Genomic DNA, 8,577 nt, shown 5'->3' on the forward strand with positions numbered 1-8,577 from the left:
AGTGGTTGATGGGACATCAGTTTTGCATTTGTCATATAGTACATCTTTCCCTTGTTGCTATATGCTAAGAGAGAAGCATCAATTTGAATCATATTTGTGTTGCAGTTATTTTTCTTTTTGTTTATATTTAAAATCTTTTCTTATTTTTAAAGTTAAATCTTTACAAAATCATTAATTACATTATTATTACATACTTAACCTTTTAAATATCTGACACTTCTAAAACTTTTCTTATTCTAATGATTTTATATTTATTTCGAGATTTTTTTTAAATTTTCTTAAAATCAATTTTTGTTGATTTGAAAATTTTAAACTAATCAAAAAAGTATTAATTGACCAACACTAACGCACCAGATACCATCAAATCTCCAAAGTTAAGCGTGCTTGGGCGAGAGTAGTACTAGGATAGGTGACTCCCTGGGAAGTCCTCGTGTTACATCCCTCCCCACTTGGTGAGAATATACTGGGTATGTTGTTATTGTTGAAAAAAGTATTAGTTGTCATTAATTTTGATGACTTCTAATAAGGAAAGGTTTTACCATAAATATATTTAATTAATTTTCAACTCTTAAATTAGAAAAAAATAGTGAAATTCTGATGACTTCTGATAAAAATAGGTTTTACCATAAATATATTTAATTAATTTTCAACTCTTAAATATTTTATATAAAAATAGTGAAAAGACAATTTTGTTTAAATCTAATACTTATAGATTATAGATATATTCTCTTGTCGTGCTTCCTATTTTAATATGAACTCTTGCCCGATAAAGACTGCATCCTTGCTTGGATGCATGAGTCCATACATATGTGGACTCTTATATTGTATATGCATAATGCATTGTAGAGACTTTTCACCATCAGACTCGTGTATTTCAAAGAGTCCTTCAGCAAGCTGAACTCTAAATACTGAAACATGTATGTTCTACCTGGTTCATGAATTGTGACTTATCTTTGTTGTGTGATCTATTGGAGTATCAGACTCGTGTATTTCAAAGAGTCCTTCAGCAAGCTGAACTCTAAATACTGAAACATGTATGTTCTACCTGGTTCATGAATTGTGACTTATCTTTGTTGTGTGATCTATTGGAGTATTTCAGTCTATAATAGTTTGTCAATCATCAAAATATATCGATTCCAAACAAAAATAGATATGCACTTATTATGTTGATAAATAAAGGGGGTTTAAGATTAATTACTTTCTTCGTTCATCTTTACTTATCCACTTTTCTATTGGAACAGGATTAAAAAGCAATATATGATGTGGGTAATTTTACCATATTATGTTTTGAATGTAACAAATTTAGTAGGAAAAATCTTTTTGGCCATAAAATTTGGTCCAAATTTGGCCATAATAGTAATAAATTTTATTCACACTATAAACTAGTTTTCTTTTGAACATATTTGCCCCTTTCATCTTAAATTTAAAATTCCTTCATTACTTATTTTATTACTCTTTCCCGATACATTGGAAACCATCCCAATACATGAGAATGGACAAATTAACATAATTTTCATAAATATGATTGCATAGTACTTATTGCTTGAAAAGAATAGACTAGGAGAAAAATAATAATATAAAATTAATTAATTATATTCTCATATATCCAAAATCAGTGTGACCAAAGTAGTATTATCTGAAATTTTTAATTTAACGTTATATATTTATTTATCATATCTACTTAACTATGCATTTTATCAGATAAATAATTCTTATTTTTTTAATCTTTAATTTTAAATTTTATGTCTCTTTATTTTATATAGATAAATAGGAGGCATAGATATATATCTTAAAACCTATTAATATTTTGAATAAATTTAGTTTTTTATTTTTCTTGAAATCTGATTCATAATTTAGTATTACGTAAAATAAGCAATTATCGAAATTTTCAACACAAAAAGTTAATTATTTTTTACGAATTCAGTTGTACAATTTTAGTTATACTATAATTTTTCTCATGGTAATTCAAATAATTTTTTTTTTCATTTCAATTTTCTATCAATTTTTAGAAGTAGAGCAGAAAGAAGTCAACATAACATTTAAAATTTTTCATAAAAATTTTCTTAGTTGAAAAAAAAAAGTACCCTATGTTAATTTTAGACTTAAATTATATAGAAATAATAAGAAAAATACATAAAGAAAAGAATAAAAAATATTTACGAGTTTTAAAACTAAAAGTTTGCATAGTTAAACAATTTTTAATTTAATCTGAAAGTATTTTAATAACAACAATAAAAACTTAAAACACTTTAAACGTGGTAGACATTGACAAGTTATAAAAATCATATAGTTCATAAGTGTTGACTTTAATTAACAATAACCTAAGAGAGCCACAAATTGATGTTTTAGTCTTGCATCACTACGTTATGCAGATTTGATAACTTAAGAACCATTATTTATATTTTTATTAATATATATGACTTTTAATTAAGGAACTATATTAATTTTTATGTTTATATAAATTTAAACTACATATTTGAATAGTTTGTTTTAAAAATATATATATAGTTTAAAAATATCTCAATAGTGATAGTCAAAACTCAAATTACTTAAGACATGATAGATATCGATACAAAATAAAAATCATATAGTTCAAAAAAAAGTTGATATTGGTTAAACATCAATTTAAGAAAGTTACACATTAATGTTATAGTCTTGCGATCCTATGTACTTTAATTATTATATTTGTTAACTAGTGAATTAAAAATATAATTATTAACTGGTGAATCATTAATTATATTTGTTATCAATATGAACCTTAACTAAGTAATTTTATTTTTATGTTTAAACAAATCGAACAACACATTTAAATCGTTCTAAAATATAATCAAAAAACATTTCTATAACGATTGTCTAAATTCAAAATTCTTTAGACATGGTAGATATTAATACATTATAAAAATCATAGAATTCTTAATTGTTGACCCTACTAAACATCAACCCAAAATCTCAACATCAACCCAAAATAATTACTCATTATAGCTATTAAGCTAACCATTGTCATAATTTCTCAGTACTCTAAATAAAAATTAAATATGTCCACAATTAATTGTTTTCACATTTCTTAAAAACCTGAAGTAGAAATATTGATTAATTATAAAATTTTGTTTGAAATAATTTATTACGGCTACAAGCTGAGATTATTATTGCTAAATGAACTTTTACCATGTGAAAAATAACTTTTTTCACTTACACTAGGCATTTGTGGGTGAAAATTAAAAAGAATTGAATAATTGAAATCAAAGATAAGTAAAATTTATCTGCTATCACCTAACATTGATTCTATCACATAAAAAAATTCAAACATAAACGTCATTTAACTTTAAAAATTAATATATTTGTGACAAAAATATTCTATCTTTAAAATTTAGAACACAAAAATTATTTAATCACAATTTTGTGTACTATTTAGAAAGTAACAAATTAAAGGACATCTAAATAACAAATGTCAATAATAAATAAAATTTCTTAATTAAAGGACATATTAAGAATAAATATTAATTTTTATTAATATGTCCTTTAATTAAGCAATTTATTAATTATTGTATTTTAAATAAATCTAAGTTCTATTTAAATATAATTTGAAAATATTTCAATGTCGATAGTCAAAATTCAAAATTCTTTAAATATGGTAAATATCGACATATTATAAAAATTATATTTTAATACAAGAAAAAGTATTATAAATTATAATAATTAAAAATTTTAATTATTTTAATGATTGATTATCTAAATTATATCTATGTCACATCGATTGAGAAAAAAAAAATAGCACGGGCTTGTTGATGTCTAGTATCTATATAAATGTGAAATGTTACAAATAAATTAAGTTAAATTGCTATATTATAGATGCAGTGGTTTCGACATACTTGTCAACTGCTTCAATAATGATTGTACTATGTCACCCCTAATTAATTATTATAAATATAATTATATTTAATTTAAAAGAAAATATTTATGATATGTCTGCTTCAACCATCATTTTACTAAGAATCACCCTTAATTAATTATTATAAGTCATCTAAATATTAAAAAGTTAACAATATTTAATAAAAAAGATAAAATAGACATAAAATGATAAATTAGCCCTTGATGTTCTAATAATAAAAAAGATATTAGACCCACCTAAATTTTTTGCATTTTCGACATGTGTATCAGCTGCTTCAACCGTGATTTTACTATATCATCCCTGATTAATTATTATAAGTTATTTATGTATTAAAATATTAATAATATTTAATTTAAAAAAATACATTTATGACATGTCTTCTTTAGTTGTTTCAACCTTCATTTTACTAAATAGCACTCCTAATTAATTATTATAAGTCATCTAAGTATGAAAAGGTTAATAATATTTAACATAAAAGGTAAAATAGACATAAAATAATAAATTAACTCTTAATGTTTTAAATTAACTTGACGTCTTTTATACCCACTCAAATTTTTTTCACAAATATTTTTTATTGTAATTTTGTTATATCTTTTTCAATTAGTTGTTGTAAGTCATTTAAGACATGTCCGCTTCGTTGCTTCAATCATAATTTTACTATATAACCCTAATTAATTATTATGGTCATCTAAGCATTGTGCCATTTAAATGGGCATTTTTGATTTATTTATAACTTATAAAGGATGATAAACAGACAACAAATCAACATGTTTGCTTGTGTTGCCTACGTAGGTATTTTCTTTTATATTTGTTTATTTAACTTTTCTTTTTAATCTATTATATATTTGAGAATTACGTAAAAGTATTATAAGTCATAATAATTAACAACTTAAAATAATTAAAAAGATGTAAAAAAATTTAATTGACTCGCTAAATTTTATTATTGACACATAAATTGAGACAAAATAACAAGTACTATAAATCACAATAATTAATAAATTAAAATATTTTAAAAATATATAAAAAATTTAGTTCACTCTCAAAATTGTATCAATACCACATAAATTGAGACAGGGGGTATAACATATATTATTTAAAAATTATGTGGGAAATTATTATATTTTAAAAAAAATTAAAGTACATAATTTAAATAATTTTTTAAATGTAATTTGAAAATATTTTAATAACGAAAGTTAAAACTCTTAACACTTTAAACATGGTAGACACTAATGTAAATAGTAAAAATTTTATAGTTCATAAGTATCGATCCTAGTTAATATCAACCTAAGAAAGTCGTGTATTAATATTGTAGTCTTGCGCCCTTATGTTATGCTGGTTTGATAATTTATGAATCATTACTTATATTTGAGCATATTTTATTTGTTAAATTTTAAATATAAAATTTCTCATATTTGAATGATATTTTAAATATAATTTGAAAATATTGTAATAACGACAATCAAGACTTAAACACTTTAGATGTGGTGGACATTGACAAGTTATAAAAATCAAAGAATTCATTATCGTCGACTCTAGTTAACAACAATCCAAGAGAGTCACACGTTAATATTGTAGTCTTGCACTCATATGTTACATTGATTTGATAATTTGAGAATCATTACTTATATTTGTTATTATTATGACTTCTAATAAAATAATTTTATAAATTATCATGTTTAAATAAATTTGAAACACATATTTAAATAAATAAATAAACATAATTTGAAAATAATACAACAACGACTGTAGAAATTAAAATAAAAATATTTTAGACATGGTAGAAATCGCCGCTCTATATAAATCATAAAAATCATTGATCAATAAGTGTCGATCCTATTTTATAACTACTCAAGATAGTCATGTATTAATGTTAAAGTTTTATAGTTTCCTGGTGTTGTAAACGTTCACTTGGTTAAATAAAATTCTTTGTGTTGTAAACGTTCACTTGGTTAAATAAAATTATTTATTTACCAAAAAAAATGTTGAAGTTTTACATATTTATTAGTTATCATCTTTTAAAAAGTATAATAAAAATTCAAATAATTAATGATGACCCTAGTTAACATCGACCTAAGAGAATACTCACGCACTAATTTTGTAGTCTTGCTCTACTATATTAAGCAGATTTGATAACTTGTGAATCATTGGTTAATTTTATAATTAATGAAACCTCTAATTAAGTAATTCTATTATTTATTATTTTTAAATAAAATTTAGAAACTACATATTAAAATATTTTTTAAATATATAATTTTAAAATATATCAATAAAGATAGTCAAAGCTCAAAACACTTTATAATTGTCGACAATAATTAATTACACTAAACACTTACATCTTCTATGTTATGAAAATCTTACAGTTATATCCCAAAAAAATGTTAACCCTATTTTTGCTAAAAACATTTAAACCTTGCATATAATGAAGATCATACGTAATTGAAACTTTATTTAACTATTTATATATAAATAATTTTCTCAAAAAAAATAAATAAAAACAATAATAAAAAAGAGATTATATATAATAAAATATTATAGCTAATAAAATTACAATAAATTTACGTATTTAAAGACATAAAAAGTTATAATTTATAGTGGGTATATCTTTTTAAAAAGTTGTAGCATATCCTATTTCCAAATATTTATATGAATAATTTTTTATACGCTTGTTTTAAATATTCGTTAGAATAACTCTGCAAAAATATTTTATTTATATTTATGGTTATAATTTATAATCTAAAAATTATATTATACATTTAATTATAGAGACACTTCATAGGAGGTGTACGTGTAAAATTATCAAAGTACATGTGTAAGCATTTCATTTTAAAATTTAGAAAGTATATTCAGATTGTAAAGTGGTCAATACTAATCATTTATATATTGAGAATTTGAAATTAAATATCATGAATATTATATATATATATATATATATATATATATATATTATTAAAAATCACAATTTAATGAATGGTCATTTATTTATTACCATTTTCAATGTGAGAACTGACTTTTAAGTTTAGAGAATAACAAAGAATTTATTTTTTTATTTAAAAAAATGAAAAATGAATTAGTTTGTTTGAAAGAGAAAGGTCATGACAGTCTTTTTACAATTATGTCCTAACTTGGGCCAAATTTGTATGGCCATTTAGCACTATCTAATTTAATATTTTGGAACATGCATTAGATAATGAATTGTATTTAATGCTAAGGGTAAAATTGATAGAAATAGATAAATTATTCATTGATTTTATAAACTGAATAAGTATTGTTAAATATCTCAAAATAGAAAAGTAGACAAGTAAAGATGGACCTAGGAAGTAGAATTTTCTTTCTAGGAATATAATTATAGAGGTCGAGCTAGGTCATTAATTTGGCATTATATGACATTGATCTTAATAACTTTTCACTTTCCCATGAAATTTTAAGTATATAACAAGATTCCATCTTTTACGCATTGAGAATCTTGAGTATGTGTATGTCATTGAAAAAAGATTGTGTCAAAAGAACAAAAATTATAAAGAAGGCATATCAAAATGTTACTTTGAAGTCATTATGGAGCTATGTACATTGAATGTGAACACAAAATAATTAAACTAGAAAAAGAATCCATAAATTTTATATAGTAAATTAGGGACTAATTATGGTGTGAAAACAAAGATTCTTGATGCTCCAAGGAAGAAAGAAAAAGAATACTAATGAGAATCTTTGAAATGAGAGCTGAATCATCTAACTATTCTTTACCATAATAATTTTCCACACTACACACTTGAAAGTATGAGATTCTTCGAGTATACGTCTGGAATTTTTCACATGCTATTCTGCATTTACATAACATAACTGAGGTTTCTTTAACTTCTTCCTATTTAAATTTTTAAAAATAATCTAAAATGCTATATAAATATTCTTTTTGTCTTACTCCAACAAATTATAAAGAGAGTGAAACCACTATGCATGCCACTTGGCACAGTAAGAGACTTTTTTAGATAAAAAAGAAGTGTCATAATTCGGATGGATAATAACAATACCTCATACAATTAAATAAAGTATTAAACTTGCAAACTTGAATAGCTTAAGGGAAATTTTAATATTTATTCTTAATATTATAATATTAAATACATCTATTATAATATTTACTGGTTGTTTGTTTTAATCTTAATAATTCTTCTATATTTTCATTAAGGAATTCTATATATTTTATATCTTTATTTCTCATATATTTTTCTAGATTTGTTTTTCATTAGTTTTTCTATTAATTGTATATTTTTCATATCCATTTTCCAATATTCTAAATATACGTAATTTATCATGGTTGATGTGTAGGTTTGACATGTAGATATTTGTAAGAGTAGGTAGGTAGGTGTGGTATGTAATTTATTCTAGTCATAAAATATTTATCAAATATTTTTTCCAATATGATTTTTCTTATATCTACAATTTCTATATCCCTAAGTACATACAAAACAAGTATTTTAAATTTATCTACCATTTCGTCAGATAAATAAGTATTCATTTTTCATATGATGCTTTTTTCAAAATATTCCCTTCAATCATACACATAACAAATATAATCATTTTAGATTAATATATACTAGATTATTCTTAAATAACATGTTCTTCGGTCACTATTGGCATGGTAATCTGGATACTTTTCCCTTAAACAGCGCCTCTACTTTGGCTACTCCCCTATC

General features: G+C 22.8%; 1 pseudogene; it reads left to right on the forward strand.

Annotated features, from left to right (window-relative positions):
* The first annotated feature begins 321 nt into the window (after positions 1–321).
* LOC124889816 lies at positions 322–442 on the forward strand (annotated as a pseudogene).
* Positions 443–8,577: the final 8,135 nt, after the last annotated feature.

The sequence above is a fragment of the Capsicum annuum genome, chromosome 12, assembly GCF_002878395.1.
Source record: "Capsicum annuum cultivar UCD-10X-F1 chromosome 12, UCD10Xv1.1, whole genome shotgun sequence".
Classification (NCBI taxonomy): Eukaryota; Viridiplantae; Streptophyta; class Magnoliopsida; order Solanales; family Solanaceae; genus Capsicum; species Capsicum annuum.